The sequence below is a fragment of the Dromaius novaehollandiae genome, chromosome 12 (assembly GCF_036370855.1).
Source record: "Dromaius novaehollandiae isolate bDroNov1 chromosome 12, bDroNov1.hap1, whole genome shotgun sequence".
In the NCBI taxonomy this organism is placed as follows: domain Eukaryota; kingdom Metazoa; phylum Chordata; class Aves; order Casuariiformes; family Dromaiidae; genus Dromaius; species Dromaius novaehollandiae.
This window is the reverse complement of record NC_088109.1, coordinates 9,790,430-9,808,515: the sequence shown is the minus strand read 5'-3', so window position 1 is coordinate 9,808,515 and position 18,086 is coordinate 9,790,430. Positions and strand designations below refer to the sequence as shown.

The following is an 18,086-nucleotide window of genomic DNA, read 5'->3' as shown; positions in this document are numbered from 1 at the left end:
TTCTTCAGAGGAGACCTAGAACTTGGTCTCTGGTTATTTTCTAAAGCTATACCAGTCCAAAACCTTGTGGAGAGCTGAGTGTTTCAGTCATTGCAAATATAAGATTGCATTGGATCAGATCTTCTTGACCATTACTGCCTTACATTTGCAGTAACTTAATCACATGCAGTCATCATTCCATATTCTTAGACATGGCAATATTACAGATTCCTGCATCAGCTTTCTGGGGCCTTGCAATTAAAATATGTGAACAGAGGCAGAAGAGAGTCTGGAAAGCACAGGACATCGTCTGTTCACGTATTTGACTGTTTTAATTTCTAGCAAGTGCTTATTCTTAGGAGCCAGTGCTCTCACCATGGTAGGCCATTATGCTGGTTGTTAGGCTTAACCCCATCTGCTCAGAGCAACTCTGGCTGACACTTTTCTCTATAAATACACAGTAGTCTATTTGTTTGGATCCTCCAGGTTTCTACAAGAACTGTCCTTAATGTCATCAGTGAAGGAAGAATATTCCCGAAGCCATGACTGCACTTCTCTTTCCCAGTAGGATTTATAGCTAAGATGCTGAATAGTCCTTTGTGTATTGTTGCTTTCAGTTCTTCCCTCTTGAATGCACTGATAACCCATAAATAAAACAGTACAAAAGAATTCCCCTGCAGCCGAAGAAGGAAGGCTTCAAAATTCTGGGTTTCCTTAAAGGCTGCATCAGGAACCACAGTTAAAGAAGCCATTGGTATTATATAGCAGAGATTAAGCTGAAACAATTTTTATTGTGCTTCAAATTCTAGAGTGCACTACTGGTAAGCAGCCCAAACTGTGTCCAAGAAGTTTATTTCAATGTCTTATATGTTTGTTGAAGTCCTATAAGATTCCTGCAGGCTGATCTATATTTCTGTATCAGATCAACAGGGTCCTTTCTTCCCGTTTTAAATAACTGAAGGTGGGATATCTTTTTAACACAAACAAATCTTAGGAAAATCTCAGACTTATAGCCTTAACCTTTCTGGGTATGTTGCAAACTCTAAGAAATTAGAAGCAGTATTAATCATATAGCACAATACATTCGCACAGTGTTTCTCTTTGTACATACTTGCACACTATAGAGTAAACAATGTTCCCTACTCTGAATAACTTCTGATCTGAAATGCTGAATATACAGAACAGCTTAGAGAAAGTAAAGTGACGAAAGACTGTCTTTCATGATGATAACCATCTTGGAAAAGAAGGGAAGAAATAATTGCTTGATATGTGGAGGAGATCTTCCCAAGCAGAAGGGACAGTAACAGAGTGCAATACACAGCTTTTGGAAGGAGGAGAGGAAAGAATGAAAAAAGAGGTCAAATATGTGAATGGAATTAAAATGGTATGAAGTGCAGAAAGCAGGAAAAAGGGATATTTTTCATGGAGGACATGGCTTGGAGCAAGGGGAAGGAAGGTGACTTCAGTGGTAATATTTGGATTAACTGGGGTGAACAAGACTGAACAGTTCTGAAAGGTGATGGTGGAGTTCAGAGTGGCTGTGGAAAACTGGAGCTTAGACGTTAGGCAATATAAAGTTTTGGCTGAAGTTAAGGAACATATGTACATAAAAACTATTCTAGAAAGCTGTGCCTCCAGGAGACAATATTGGAGACCCAATGGAGGCAGACTGAGCAGAGAGAGAAACTTGTCATGGTCATAGAAACCCAAGAAACAGGAGCAGAGACGATCATCTAGAGAAGCTAGAAGAAAAAGGACGGTCAAGGGTGAGATATTGAAAGAGAGGGGGGAAGAGTGGCCATTAGGGAGTTAAAACAAAAAGTCAGAGTTGCCTGCCCATTGCAAGATTTGGTGAGCTTTCCAGGAATGCATCTGTAGGCAGGGCTTTGTGGGTATTTTTCATGCTTCAGCCTTATATACTAAATGATGAATGTCTGAGCGCTGGTACAACTGTCAGCGCAATCTAGAAGTAGCCAGAGGGGGAGTGAGGGGGCATGGGAAGATGCTTGGTGGACCAGACACACAGTCAAGTTGGTCAAAAAAACACAAGACATTAAAATCACGTAAGATTGAGAGCTTTTTAAAATTTTTGTAAAAACAGATTGCAGGGGAGTCAGTAACAGAAGGGTATTTTGTGAAAATTGAAAGAGCAGACAGTTTCCCCACCGGCGCCTGGCAGAGCTGGGAAACGTGACCTCGTGAGGGTCCCTCTGCCCTGCCGTGGTGTGTCCCCCTACAGGAACGGCTGTGGGGCTGATAGCACGTGTTATTCCCATGCCTTGTAGGGGGAAGGTTGTTGGAGGGCAGGTGCATTTGGCCATTCTCCTGCATCCTGAAAAGCGCTGAGATCAGTGCGTTTATCAGTGCTGTGAGACGTGCCGACTTTGGGGGGCAGGTGTGTGGCACGCAGCGCTGTAGGGTAACCCTAGGGATAAAGGTGCTTCTCCTGTTTCTCCTCACTTGGGCATCCCCTGGCAAGCCTTCACTTCTAGGAGAAGAGCCTTTGAGCGCTAAGGTTCTTGCAGAGCAGCTTTCTTAGCTGTGGATGTTAGGCCCCTTTTGGCCCCAGACATAATCATCACAGCAGTGTATAGAAAGTGTTTCTTAATTTTATTGCTGCTTTTCTAGAGCTATACCAGCAGAGGCATGTCTAGGCAATGCTGAAACCCACTCCAGGATTGCCCTCTGAAGTGAGTAGTGTGACTGAAAATCAGCAGCTAGACGTGCTAAGTAGATATGAGCTGCCATTTGCAGATCAGGAAAGCTCCGTTTCTGAAAGCAAACCAGTGCTGTGCCTGTGTCTTGACAGAACTGAACCCATCACATTTAGTGTGGATTTCTCATTCTCTAATGTACTGAAAGGATTAAAAGGGTCTCAGTGTGGTTTATTAGTTTTTCGCTTTTCCTTTTTCCCCTTCCTTCCTTCCTCCCTATGTCTCTGGAGCCCTGGGAGCGCTGGCAGGGCAGGTGGGCTCAGCAGTCGCCTGGCTTTTGTCCATCGCAGGAAGCCCGACTGCGGCGATAACCGTGCGTAGAGGCAGGCTGCTGTGTGCTGGCGCAGCACGCTGCAGATGGCAGCTCTTTTCTCCCCACCTTTTTATCTTCATTGAAGTTTTTTTTTTCCTTAATATACTGACAATATCCTGTTTTTTAAGTAATTATCAGAATTTAGTATTTTTACAATAAGGAAGTAGCACATCATTTGTAGCCATTTGAAACATAATTTTAAAAAATCCAAAGAAGACAAATTGTCTGAGAGATCCGGTTGATGTGCTTTGCATGTATTCAAGCAGGCATCTGCTCGTGATTTCCCTATTGTTGTTGAGCAGTGGTATGTTCAGAGGAAAGATGTTAACAGCATTTCGCTTCCTGTAATGGCTGCTGCCTAGACATTCAGCGTTACAAAGGGAATGCTGAAAATCACGGAGATGAAAGTCACCATTTGAACACTACATATTTTCAAATCTCAGGTTTTGAAGCAGTACTAGCATAGATGCTTGTTCTCTTGACATTATAAGTCTCTTTTTAAATATAGCTTCCAAGGTTTCAGTTAGCAGTAAGATTCCGGGTTACTCCATTCTTTGGGAATTAAGCTGGTAGCGCGCTTGCTGGGGGAGCTCTTCATTGTTCTGCTGTAATTAAATTGCTACATGCCTATCAGTGCAGCAGCAATAGCGGCGTGATTCTTGTTCTTCAGTCATAGCTCCTTATGACTTTCATTGTGACCCTTAGCCTGCCCCGGCTTTCTGACCACAATAACCAGTGGAGGGGAAAAGTCTCTTGTATACAGCTTTAATCTTTTAACAGACCTAAAAATCAATATGTGCAATTGAAAGAGTAGCTGGAAACGCTTTAATCAGTAAAACAATGGCTTGAAGTAACTTTACAAACCATTAATTAAAGAGGTTTGTTTGTGTTTTTTTTTTTTTCTTCTCCCCATGCTGAATGAAAACTTCTGCTGAAGCTTGACAGTCGTATAATTTTAGGATGCAGAAACTGGAGGATTGCTTTGTTTCACCTGTGCTTGGCATGATTTCCATTAAAGTAGGCAGCCCTGGGCAATATTTCCAAGTAAGATTTGTTTGGGTCAGTGGGGTATGGGTTTTGTTTGTTTTGTTTTTCTTGACAAAAGGGAAGAGCATGTACAACAGTATGCCTCAAAGCAGTACTATAATGTGCTTGGGGAAAAAAAAATCCCTTGGTTTTAGGTTTCTAGTAGGTTTCCAGCTGATAGATTGACTCAGGACAGCATCCCAAGATTTATTTTCAAGTCACATACAGTAGGTTTTAAGGACATGCGTTGTGACAAAACATCATTCAGGCAGAAGCACAAAGAGCTGGGGAATGTGCCCATAGTATTAGAAATAGCTGAGCTGGACTGTTGTTGCCCTAGCTACTGTATTAAAATCTTTTTTTTTTTTCTTCTCCTCAGCCTATATTTTGGTATTCTAATGTAGTTTTGATATACTTTAATGATATCGCTCTTCTATCCTTGTTTTAGGTGAAATAAGTTGGGGGTGGTGGTATATCACGTCTCCCTCCCAAGCCCCTTGTAAATGCCTACCGGATAGTCGGTAGATGAAGGCGGGTTCCAGCTTTCCATAAGTGAAACTAATTGCTGTTGTCTTCCCTTACTTCATTAGTGAGTGTAGATAACTCCTGAACTCCTACTACATTTAGTGTCTGATTGCCCAGAGGGAGGTGTCTCCTGCTGCTCTGAAGTTGCTGAGGAGTCGGATGCAGGGTGGTCAGCACTTCCCTCCAAGCTGCCCGCCTTCTGGGTGGCAGACTGGCGTGGGCTGCCTCCCTCCTGTCGTGACAGAAGGGGAAGGACTGAACAGAGTAACGAGCTATTGGGTAGTCATCTGCAACAAAACGCAAGGTGCTTCTGCCTGGGGTAGTGTAGGTCTGGAAGCTGGAGAGGTATGCAGGTTTTCTCTTTAACCTGGTTATCCTGGACCTCCGTTACTGCAGAGATTGAAAACATGATCGATTTCGACTTGATAGATAACTGTTTTGGATCAAGTTTTTGAGTAGCTGAGGAGGACCACTGTGTGACAGCTACGTGGTGAATGTGAAAAGAGTCGGTAGTTCTCAGTGCAATATGTGGACAACTCAGGGATAAGCGGTAATGTAGTTGGTAGTGTCAGCACATACACAAATGCATCCAAGAGTGGGCTGCTGCCTCTTTGGCTGTCACAGTATTTTGCCCTGAAAGAGAGGATATAATGAAGCACACTGGAGACTTGCCCTTTCTGTGTCATTACGATGGCAGCATGTGTTCACTGTGCTTCCCCTGCTGCCTGGACAGCAACTCTTGAGGGAGAAGACTATGGGATCGATGGAAATAGTTTCGTCCATGATGAAGGGAATCCTCTGTTTTCCTGCTGCAGGCTTTGCCTACATGTAGATTTTTATGCAGTTTAAATTTGAGTGTGTTTTTTTTTTTCAAAATAGTTCTTATAAAAATGCTTATTGTGGAAACAGGGCAGTGTATTACTCTTAAATGGCTAAGGATTTATTTTCTTTGCTTTATGGAAATATAGGTTAATGGCCTTACGGCAGGCATACCACGGCCACTTTGAGCGCAGGTTATGTGATGAGGAGCAAAGCAGTGCCTTGCTGACCCCTAGGACCCAGCTGCTGCGTACCCCGCGCTGCGCGTGCCGCTTGCCTGCTTCCTGGGAGGCACGTCCAGCAGCGGAAGGGCCGCTCGCTTCGGTACGGTTGGAGCAGTTGGCCCCAAGGTGCTTTTGTAGCTGTAAGATAACAGCAGTCAAGGGAGCCAAAGGAAGTCTCTGGAAACAGCACTTAGTCATCGCTTGAAAAGTCCAGTTGCTGCGTCCCCACATCTGTTTCTGTGAACTACAAGCTAGCTGTGACATGCTGTTTGAGGTTCAACTGGGAAAAGGAGACTTCATAATTTAGTCATAGCATATATGAAGTAATTGTGTTGAATCACCAAAGTTTTACTGAAGTCTGCTGCTAAGCAGTAAACATAGCTGCCCAGAGAAAATCTGAGCTGCTTGCGTCCTTCTGCTGCCATACCCTACAGTTTGTCTGTTTGAAAAGAAAACACAAATAGTCTGTGATGCAGCAATATTTAAAGGTTATGCACATTGATCTCCCTCTTTCTTCCCAGCTTTTCACGTCCCTTCCCTCGGTCCTTTTCTCTCAGCAGTGGCTTTGCCTCTGATTTACACAGCGGGTTCATTTAAAAAAAAAAAAAAAAAAATCACGCTAGACACTTAAAATTCATACAGTTCCTGTGCAAGCCAGTGTTGTGTGCTAAGCATTAGTTGAAAATGATGCTGGTAAATTAAAAGGGAAAAAACAGCAACTTTGAAATGGAAGTGCTGGGTGATCCTGGTTTGGCAGCACTAACCATGTTAGAGTGTGACTAAGCTTTCACCAAAGCTGCCAATTTTGGGAACTGTTGCTGCAGCCTAACAGACAAAGACCTCAGCTGAAGCTCAGCTGTTTGTGAGAGTGAAGACTGATAGCACTAAGCCGTTAGCGGATCCTTGTCTGAAAAAAGACAGGTTAAAAACATGTTTTTATTTGGAATCAGCTTGCTATAACCACCAGTTACGTGGTCTCCTCCAACTGATCAGTGCTTGAAAGAGTGTTTCTGCCAGCAGCCAGCAGCAGATGGAGGGTTGTTCTTCCAAATATATGGGTGGGCCCGGCAGGCATCCTTGTGAGTCCCGGTGCAGATGTGGTTCACGTGGTGACTTGGGTCTCCTTGTCCCTGGGAGCTAACAGGCATCCCTGTCAGCCCGGCTGTGCTCCAAAAGAAGCAATGTGCCTGGAAAGGGCTAACCTGTACGTTTCACCCAGCCTCCCTGTGGCTTCCATATGATACTGTTTAATGTCACAGTGTGTTCCCTGTATTTCATGGTGTTTACTATAAAGCAGTGCCACTTCTGTGATCCGAAAGTGAGCAAACACTTTGCATATACCTCTGCTGGTTATGAAATGGTATCGCAGGTATCATGAACTTGGAAATAAAGTGGTATCATAAATATCATTAATTTGGATAAGTAACTTCTTTGGGATTTACTTTATTAAAATTGCTTGAAGCTCTAAGCTAGTGGTTTTGAGATGATCGTATCTCAGTAGAATTACATACTGTAAACTAAGCACTTTTAGCATCCAGGAGGTGCAGTACCTTGTGAAATAGGCCACTAGTGTGGGGAGTACGTATGTAGCCAAAACTTTCCTCTAATGTTTTACATATAAATTAAGTCAATAGAAGACCTCTGATCTTTGATAATCATACTAACCTCTATGTTTTGTGAATATTATTATAACTGTAAATTATTTTAACCTTGTGTCTGAGAGATTTGTGGTATCTAGTGCTAAAGTCCCATACACTTCCTTTTGGCCTGGTGCCACAGTGTGCTAATGTTAAATATGCCCGATAAGATTGTCACTACTGGAAATGGTTAATGGAAACTTTAAAACACACCTTTATTATTAGAGTTAGATATATGAAAAAGAAAATAAATGAGCCTCTAGCAGACCTTTTAACAGAGGAAGGTAGGCTTTAATTAACAAGGGAAACTTATACTTAAAGCTGTTAGAAATAAATGTGGTTTGTGGGCATTTCTGGTGAGGCAAACTTAACGTGGGTTTGGAAAGGGACATGGTAGCAAAGTAAAGCAGCTGTAGGTTTGCACTGCAGGCACACAGCACATGTAGTCCCTCTCTAATATCACTGAAGTAGGAAAATTTTGGTCAATAATTATCACTAATTACCGGACGGATGTTTAAAAAAGACCATGGAGAAAAGCATTAGAAATTATCACTGGGCTAGGAAAAAATGGTCTGGGAAAATACTATAAACATGGTTTAGCTTGATTAAAGACAAGAGAGACTCTTCAGGAAATAGGCTGATAACAATGACAAGGAAAATTCAGAGTTGAAAGGAAATCCCTACTGCTTCCCTACAAGGTTGGCTGGCTTAGTACGTCTGTCGCAAAGCTATTCTATACCTGAGAGTCTCTGAACAGCAAGTGGTTTGCAAGATGCGAGGAGATGGGGCAGTTGCCAGTGTTGATGAAGCACGCTCACTTTGTTCCCCGGGGCCCATTTGTCACTTCTTCAGGGCCATAATTGGGACAGTTTATTGGAAGAACCCTAGCAGATAGGTTCAACAGGCTACTGTGAATTTGCACCTACCTGAAACAAGTTTCTATTCTGATTAGGGCTGTTTGGTGTCCTGGGAGCCATAGTCCAGCAGTGTAGGTGCTCTCCAAAGGAGGAATGTCTCCTTGAAAACAGAGCTGAGGGTCTATTTCTAGATAGGCAAACTCTGTTTTGAGTTTGCTTTCAAATTATCGCGTTGGGTTATATGTGTTTGACTCTCTTAGGATATCTAGTGTATTAAAGAAATGTATGTTTTGTGCTTCAGTTGAGAAATGACACCCTAAGAGCTTTTGGTGATCTGCAGCTGATTTCAGCGTACAAATTACTGCCCCACAGTTTTCCTGGAGAGCTCGGCTGTTGCAGTTCCTTCAGGCCGCTGGAGCTGCTCCAGGCAGAGTGGTGTCTCACCTAGAGGTTTTATTGCCCTTTTCTGTTAAGGGGTCTTGATATAGAAAATGATTGATTTTGTTTATTAGTTTTTAATAAGCAGTCTCAATCTGAAATACAAAACTATATTTGTCACAATATATGTCTTTTTCTTTTTTTTTTTAATGAAATATATTTTAACTAGTAGCTCTAAATCACAACTTTGCTGCTACTACTATATTCCCCTGTGTATGGGAAGCTGTAGACAAAAATCACAGAAGACTCAATGTAGACTCTTCTTCTGCAGTCCTTATAAAAGTCTGGCGGGTTTATTGTTCATCTTGTTTTCCTAGAAGTGTGCCTTATCTTTTCAGTTGCTGGCTAAAGAGCATCTGTGACTTCTTACAGAATGTTAATTTGCCAGCTTGTAGCTGTAAGATTACTGCCGTCCTTCCCTGGAGCTGTGGCAGAGGTTGAGTTTGGGTACTTCCAGAGCCACCTCCCCGCGTGCCCTCCCAAGCCTTGGGGCGTGGCAGGCAAGCCTGTGAATGCAGGCGGTGGTTATCTCAGTTACGGAGCTTTTTTTCTTCCTTTTCCTTTCAGCCCAAGGGAGATTTGTTGAAACTCATGCTTGTACATTAGCAACTGAAAATGCAAATGCAAAAAAGAAACAAAACTCTCTAAAATCTGTTAGCTCAGGCTGTAGACAGACGGGCTGCTCTGGATCCAGTGGTGCGGTGAATGAGGTTGCTGTTCATCGTTGCCCATCTCTGCAGTTACGTCTAGGGGCTGGGATGCCCCTAGAGAGGCTGGGAGTGGTGAGCAGCTGGGGATGGTGCCTGAGTGAGCAGCAATGACTTGTGCTGGCACAGTGTTCTCAGACTTTGTGTCTCTCCACCCTATTTGTTCCCTTTTTCCCTTTATTTTCTTTTTAAGAGCTCCATACTCCACAGGGAGGAATCTCAGTTGCAGCTGATGAGTAAAGGCAAATATTTTTGAAAACAAATTAATATGTGTGAGAGGTTGCATTGGGATTGTGAAGGTTACCTGGACTTGTGTCCCTAAACATGGTCCTATAGGAAATTCTAGGCTTTTGGGTCACTTGGAAATCTTTTGTTAGCTAACATTCACAGGAGGCCGCACCCGGACTCCAGCTGAAATTAATAGGCGTTTCTGTCCTGACTTGAATATCGCCAGACTTTTACCTGTGGCCAGCTGTGGGTCCTGCCCTGACTATTTGTGCTGTCCAGCTCCTCCAAATCATCTTTTGAAGTAACATGTGGGATATGCAGGTTCAGACTGCTCTGATTCAGCTTAAATGGCAGCAGTTGTCCGAAGGTTACAGTGTTCCTTCTCTGTGGGCTCTGGTAACACCCACTTATTGAGGGAGAAATGGAAGGGGACAGCAGATGATGCCTGGAGAAGCTGTGACACTGACTCTTTGATGATGCTTTGGATGGCAGTGACCCTTCGTAGAGTTGGCTCCACCAACCCTTATGGATGGAAAAGATGAGAGCTAGGTAAAAGTTTATTAGTAGGCCTTGGAAGGGTTAAATGTTTTCTTTGTGGCAGTGAAGGACATGGAAAGCTGCCAAGCATTTAGATTTGAGATTTGAAAAGCAGCTGGAGTTTAACTGCTCTTAGCAAGCAATTCAGTGCAGGAAGGGGGAGACTGTAATAATAATGTTACACTGTGCCATTCATAACATTATCATTAAGTTTGGGTCAGCGTTTTCCGTATAGACTCCCACACTTGGCTGGAGACGAGGTGCAGAGCTCTGGCCCACCCACTACCACAAAGCTGCAGCAGCAGGAATCTCATTTCTTTAAAGAAAAAGTGCAACTGTGAATAAACAAGGGGAATAGATCCAATCTTGTGCTCCCGGAGCTCAAAAATGGCTCCTGGTTTATAGTACACAATTTTATAAGTGATGAGATCACTGTTTGGAAAAGAGACAATTAATAACTGACTCATTCCAGTTTTAAAACAGGCTATTTTGGATGAATTAAAAAAATTGTTGTCCTCTGATCTCAGGGGCTTGTCTGTACCCTTGGCTTTTGGACACAAGGGTAATGACAGTCATCCTGTGACTCCCTATTTGCCGTTGATCTCTTCATTTTCATGAAGACCTTGTGCTGCTGCTGCATTAGTGGAGCTGCACCAGTGCCAAAAACTTAGTGCTTAGTAATCAATGGGTCACAGGTTTACGAAGCCCCATTTGAGCAGACAGATAAAGGTTGGACGGGAAGAGGGGTGTCTTAGCCTTGGTTGTAAGCTTGCGATTGAAGAGGGCATCACTAGAGCAGAGCCAGGTTCTTATTCCAGGGACATAAAAGAGCATAAGCTGACGGAAAGCAGTAAATGTCCCAGCTGCATGTGTGCAGATATTAACCCTCCTCTTCATCGCTGACAAAGAAAGGGTTTGGAGGATGTTCTTTGCATTTGACTCCAGATTGGATCAATCTTTAAATGGATAGTTAGTAAACAATGCATTAAGTAATCGAACATAGCAAGACTTTGTGTTGATTAAAAAGTTATATGAGATTTAAATGGCCCCAGGATACACTGTTGTAACTGTGTCGGGGTTCAGGCCTCTCTAATATTATGCAGAAAAGAAATCCATGACAGTGCATTTCTTTGTTCTCCCTTCCTTAATGTCACAGCTTCACAAAGCTTTTTATTTAATGATTTGCAAATTGCAATTAAAAATCTTGAGCTGAGTACATAATGGTGGGGCACCGCCCTAGTAATCACAGCTAAAGAAAATTTGAGACAAAAGCATACGTAATAAGAGGCTTTGTCATGGAGTACGTGTTTGGATATGAGGGATCCAGTAAGAAACCAAGCATTTGTGCACATTTGCTACCAAAATTTCAATCTTTAGAAGTGTAGCTGCATGGCTTCCATCAACCCTTCAGAACTATTGGGATCGTTCTGTATAAGAGGTGATAGCTTGTCTGGTCATTTTTCCTCCACTTTCTACAGGAGAAGAAATGGGCTGTGAGTTACACATACTCCATTTTTTCTGGTGACATCTCTGATTTTTGTTGTCTGCAAGGTGTTTGTCGTGGAATTTGGCCCCGCTGCCCTGGGGAAGACCGGCCATCTCAGGCGAATTAAAGCTCTTCAGGGCTTGTCCCCAGGTCAGGGGCAGGGGGGAGTTTTGTAAAACTCTGAAGCCTCTACTAGGAAAGGGAGATCAGATTCACTCACCAAAGCGGTTCCAAATGCACAAAACATGGCACACTTGGACCAGGTGTAGGAAAACCTCAAAAGGGGTGAGAGGAAATTAATATTTTTAGTAAATTCTTCCTCTTAGCATTAGTTGCAGATCAACCCAAGAAGTCAACACAGATGCCTCTGCTGCAGCTGGGAGTGACGGGTGTCGTGCTGCTGGGTAGGCAGAAATGCCTGTCGTGGCATCTGCTTGTAGCTGGGATTCCTGTGAGAGCGCTGGGGACAAGTGCTGCACTTGTGGGCTGGGAGCTTCCAGCATATTTTTGACTGCAGTGGCCACTGCAGGATTTTGTTGTTGTTGTTGTTGAAGGCACTGGGGAAGTGAGTCTTCGACTGGTATATTTTTTATATCTATTTATCTATCTATATACACATATGTATATATGTATGTATATATACATTTTAATATTAAATGGGATTTAAGCTTAACATTGCTTTTTTAAAATACACAAGCAAAACATTATTACTTCTGCTTCTAAGTGAACACAGAACTCCTTCTTTTCTTCTATATTTCTGTGAAACTTTCTCCAGTCACACTGAGACTTATTAAGTCTAGCAGCTTTTCAGGAGATAGACCATGTCATGACTTGCAACAAGAGCATGCAGCAGAGTCTAAGTAACAAAACTTAGGATAATATCTATTTTATTTTTTTCTCCAGTGGGCTTGTGCGAACAAGACACCAAAAACATATTTGCAATTAACCCTAGAAAATATTACAATCCCACTAATGCAAACCGTGATTTTTTTTTCCTCTCTATTGGTTGTGTGGTCTGTCTTTTGAAATATTTCTTTCGAATGTGCTTATGTTGTAAAACTCTTCTGAGAGCATGGTAATTTTTCTGTCACTTCGCAGAACTATTTTCTTAATAATTTCACATATGCTGTTTGGTGTAGAGGACACAGGTGATACAGTTAGAATAAATGGATTGCTTGTATCTAAAGGATTGTCGTCCACTTCTGCTATATAAGGTGCAAGACAGCTGGATGTCTGTGTCTCATAAATTGAACCAAAGTATAAATGTTATACTAAATACTTACAAAGTAACTCCGTGACTGTAGAATTTCGGTGGAAATAGTTGAATGCTGAGCAAGCTGTGTGCACCCGAATTTGTGGTGGTTGCCGTTGTATGTTTTGTATATAGGTATTTATGAATATATTGTCCTAGGTGTAGAACAAGATACAAAAGGTTTGTGCAAGGAAATAATGACAAAGCTATAATGAAAGATGTATTAGTTTATTTTCAACTTCAATGACAAGAAAAAAGTATGAGCATATAGAATGTAAACGAACTATGAGAGATCTGCTGAATAGCGCGTGTGGCGAGTACAGTAACCTGAACAGCTAACAGTGGTTGGTAAGGGATTGTGGATTAGTCAGAAATACCTGGAGTAGCTTGTTTTACAGTCCTCCAGAGCTCTAGGTAAACTGAGCACTAAGCAGCCTGTTAGACGAGGGGTGGAGCGGAGGGGTGTTCTCCTGTATGACTTGTCCTCTTCTCAGCTCTGGATTTTGCTGTGTGAGACGTTGCCGTGTGGTGTGCCTGGCTGTATGTCTTCACCAGACTTGCTTTCATTTACCTGTGTGCGTGCATGTGATATAGCCTGCATTAAGCAAGGATTGTATGGGAAGCACAAATACCTCTTCCCAACCTGAGTGCCTGAGCAATGGTACCTACATGCCATTGGTATGTGTCTTTCAGACCAATTCTTGCAGACCTCAAAACTGGTCTCTCCCACCTCTGCTCACATGCACTCAGAAGGGGGGGGAAAAAAAAAAAAAAAGATTTTATTTAGAAGTCTTTCCTCATAGTAAGCTGTAGCTGTAACAATACGTGTGCAGATCTGCGTGCTTATGCCCAATGTATGCTAACACACATGCATGTGTGACCACAGGCTGTTAGCACCATGAATGAGAAGGCAGAGCTATGCCACCTCTCATTTGTCATCTGCGGCTTCTGGCAAGAGCTGCTGGTCTGGCCGCGGGTCACCCTGATGGGCAAGAGCAGCTGTAAGAGCCTTTGGGCTTCTGCTTAGCTGCCCGTGGCCCAGAGGAGTGGATGCCGTGTAAGGCTGGAAGAAGTACCTTTTCCAAGGATTAGTTTTATTGTGGCTATTATATTTAGGAAAATAAACATTTGTATATCTGAAAGTCAGGATGCAACTCTTAGGTATTTTGCAGTTCCTCTATCATAACAATAGAATGGGCAAAATTTTGAGAAGCTCTTGTAGCTCCAGCATCTGAAGAAGCAGGGAGAAAAGGCCACTTTCAGGAGCTCCAGCCGCCCTTTCGGTGGTGTGCAGCTGACCTACCTCTCTCTGCCCCTGGAAAGTGTTTGCCTGGTGCAAGTGACTGCAAAAAGCCTTGTCACAGAAGTGAGCTTTATCATAGTAGTGGACATTCAGGTTTCCAAACCTTTGGTTCATATCTAATAAACAGTTGGACCTAAAGGAACTTTCCACCTTTTTCTTCTCAAATATTAATGTTTTTTGGTTTTATATCTGTAACGAAAGAATACTATTTAAGAGCTCAGCATTTGAAAACCAGAGGAGAAAGATTTCCCCACCACTACACACACGTGCACCCACCCCGGCAGCAAGAGAATGTGTGTTAGTTGCCGTCCCTTCTAGCTACACTGTATGTCTTCCAAAGAGTTCGCATCCTTTTTTGTGCATCTTTTCCACGAAGAACACAATGTATGTATGGTTTGGAATGATAATTTCTAGAAATATTTATTGCATGAAGCACTAACTGTAGTACTAGAATTGTTAATAGATTTGGGCAAACTAGACTTTGTGACTCTGTAATAATGATATGTAAAATCTGCATGCATAGCTTAGCAAGGAACTTGAATCTGACCTGTGACCTTATGAGCTGATGAAGTTCAATGTAAAAGAAGATGTACTAGTGATAAAGCTTCGCTTGTAAGATCAACCTATATTTAACTGGAGAGCAAATAGCTACATTGTTTTAGAGGTTTTTTTTTTGTTTGTGTGTGTGTGTTTTTTTGTTTTTTGGAAGTGTACTACTTTGAGAGAAAGTAGTCTTAAGTAAATTGTCATTTGTATTTCAGTGTCACCTTTGGATTTAAACTGTTGTTGCTAATTAGGATGCTTACACAGCTTGGCATTTTAAAAATCGCCTGTGAGTTAGATGAAATCTATTATGTCTTGATAACACCGCTCCACCCCCAGGAGCACCAAAAGATATTTTTCTTTTAAAGTAATGTGTTTTTTTTGTTTCTCTTGGGGAGGGAGGGGTTGTGCCTTTATAGACAGAGGCTGGTGTGTTGCTAGCTGAGACTGGAGAATTGGAAGAGGGTGTTGTGATTTATGATTCACTTCTATCTGGCAGAGGATGGTTTCAACACAGGGGTTGTTAATGGTCTCTTGAATGGTAACAGGAAGGGAAGGTCTCACTAAGATGACAGACAGACAGTGACTTCTTCTGTAAGCAGCCAGGCTAGTTTGATGTGACTTGCCTGCGTGTAAATAATCAGCTCCCAGTTTCATGGATCTCCTAAGGATTTCTTTTTCTTCCTCTCTTCCCTTTTGTTCTTTAAGGCTTAGGTGTACCAGGTTCTTTCTGTAAAAAGACCTATCTAGGTCTTTAGCAGAATGTATCCATTGGGTTCTGCTTCTGTGATGGCTGGTAACCTGGAGGCTGAACTCTAGTAAAGCTGTGCAGTGCCCAAAACAAAGCTGGGAATCGGCTATCTGAGATTTTTCTCAATTGTTTAGATTCTCATGGTCAAATTATATTTATCTTTGTATGTAGGGAGGTACTGGAAAACTAGGTGCTGAGGAGTAGGTGTTTGGCAGTGTTGAATGAAAGCAGTTATGTTTTGATATGCAGACAAGGTCAGTTCAAACCACTCTTTGACTGCTCCTGAGGAAATCTCTGCTGTCTCTAGCAGAGATCTCAGAGATCCGACCCCTTGCAGAACTCTCCCAAGGCAAAACCGAGAGGAAGAAAATGCCAAAGATAAGCTTTCTAGCAGCAGGATCAATGTGTGGTCTGTGGTCTTTAGGCAGAGTGAAATCACTTTAGGATACAGTCTGTGTGATCGGTCTTCTGGGTGGGATAGATGGGACGCTTCTGTGTAGTGGGGAATATTCTCCAGGTGAAGAAGTTGAGGGGCTTTTGTCAGGCAGATGAACACTCAGCAGGATCTTACATCCACTAATTCTTCACATAGTGGGAATGATACTTGGTAAGTGCTATGTAATTTGATTTGGGTGGAAATGTGACTTTTCATATAAATAAGAGCCTAGTCAGGCTTGCCCTTGTCTTCCAGCTCCCTCTTCTCTGCTATCCTCGGCTGTTGCTTGGGCTGGAGGAGGAATGAAGAATACACAGCTGAATAACTGAGGCAATAAAAACCCCTAAAATCACAGGAGGGTTCTGCTTCAAACTCATCTGTAGGTCAATTCATCTTTGAGTTTTCTATGCTCTTGAGTGTAAAAACTACACCTGTGAGAGCATGTACGATGTATGTTTGTCTTTAAATATATGAATGTGGAGTTTGTGCATGTATAATACAAAAATCCAGTGAGGAAGGAGGCGGTAGCTTCTCTTTCCCTCAAAAAAAAAAAAAAAATTCCAAACATTTGGTTAATTATATGAAATAGCATGAGACCCAATTTAACCTTGCAGCTTGCAAGCGTGCACATTTATTTGACAAGAAAATGCTAAGAGCAAACTGAGTGTACAGCTTGCTAAGCAGCCAATAAATCTAGGTTATATCTTCCTTCCTTGGTCAGGAAACAAGGCAGCTATTTTTAAATCTGGCCTTCCTGTACACATTGGAATAGAATGATTTTTCTTGCGCTAGGCAGAGCACAACAATACTTTCACATTAGGTAATGAAGTCTTGCTATTGCTCTGGATGTGACTGAGTGGATTGGGCAGAAACCATTCTTTCTCTGGTAAATACTGGCTCCAGTGACTTTTCCAGGCATTGACCTCTGCAAAGATTAGGTCATCAAGGGAGGAACAGGAGCCAAGCAACCTATTCAGGTTTAGGGAAGGAAGGGGAAGAGAAGATTACCCGTAGATCTGTGGGAGGTCTTCCACCAAATTTCATTTATTCGGGAATGGGGCAAATTATAGAAATGACCTCCTAAATTGCATCAAACTTTGAGGTTTATACAAGAACCTTTTGCAATCTTAACTATTTAACAGTTTATCTGGCTGTAGGCTTTTTCTGGCAAAGCTGAGAGGTCTCAATTGCAGTCATTAAGGAGAGGAAGCTATGACATGAATAGCTTTCAGTCACCTAGAGTGCTGCTTTCCCAGTGCCACTGGGATTTGTGTACAAATAGACCAATATATACAAAAATGTGTTTTGAAACTTCAGTAATGTTAAAAATGCTTTTAGATTCTTGGACAAAAGGGGTATTGAAGCATAGTGTTATTAACTGGATAATTAATTATGCAGCTTCAGTTTGAAACTAGAGCTGGCAGTATAGGTTTTAATAGAGACTCTGTACCTCACTTGGCTTCTTTTGGCTAGAAGCTTACTGAATCTGTTGGGAGCTTCCAGCTCAAATGTGAGGTGAGTCTTAGCCTAGGCTTGGTTTTGCAGTGACATGCCGTAACCTCAAAGGAAAAATGCCTATATGGGGTGAGGGGGGAGAATCCCACAAAACTCTGACTCTCTGGACCAGACATTTCTTCAGTCAAGAAATACTAGTGCTTTCTGGGAACAAGTAGAAAAATGTGATGCATGCTTGGAATATGGCATATACTAGCTTTTCATTTGCAGTGTTGTACTGTAGTGTCTGCTTTTAGCAATTAATATTTATTTTAGCTTCTCAGTGTGCTTGGAAGTGCTTTTTTCTTTACTGCTACAAGTAAGCACACAAGTTATATAGTTTAATCTCAACCTGATGTATGAGGGAGCTACAGTTTCAATTTACTGGAGGTGACTCTACCTATTTGTTCAGAACATGCTAGATCCAAGTCTTGGCATTCATTCCTGCCATAAACGCATTTTCTTTATCTCTCAGCATTTCTGTATGTGCCTGTCAATGGCTGTATTGTATTATTCCAGTGTGTTCCTGTTACGTACTTGCAAGAAGACACAGACCTTGTTTTATTCATTTGTGGAGATAGTTGCTGATATTCTTGTTTCCAACCAGATGTAGGGAATGCTAAGAGAATCTGAGGCTGTGTACCAGAGGATGAAATCTTCTTGGCTACTCTTGGATTGATGAAAACAGAAATAAGATACCTTAACCTAAATAGCTGAATTAATAGGCTGCCTCTTTCGTGAGCTTGCTTTTCTTTTGAGCAGATCTAGAACTGTTTGGAAAACCAGTCTCTCTCTTGACAGCGATAGCTGCTAAAAT

At 42.2% G+C, this 18,086-nt stretch overlaps 1 protein-coding gene across 5 annotated transcripts in view; it reads left to right on the top strand.

Moving 5' to 3' along the window:
• BICD2 (BICD cargo adaptor 2) overlaps positions 1-18,086 on the top strand; it is a 102,117-nt gene that overhangs the window by 58,387 nt on the left and 25,644 nt on the right. The window lies entirely within an intron of this gene.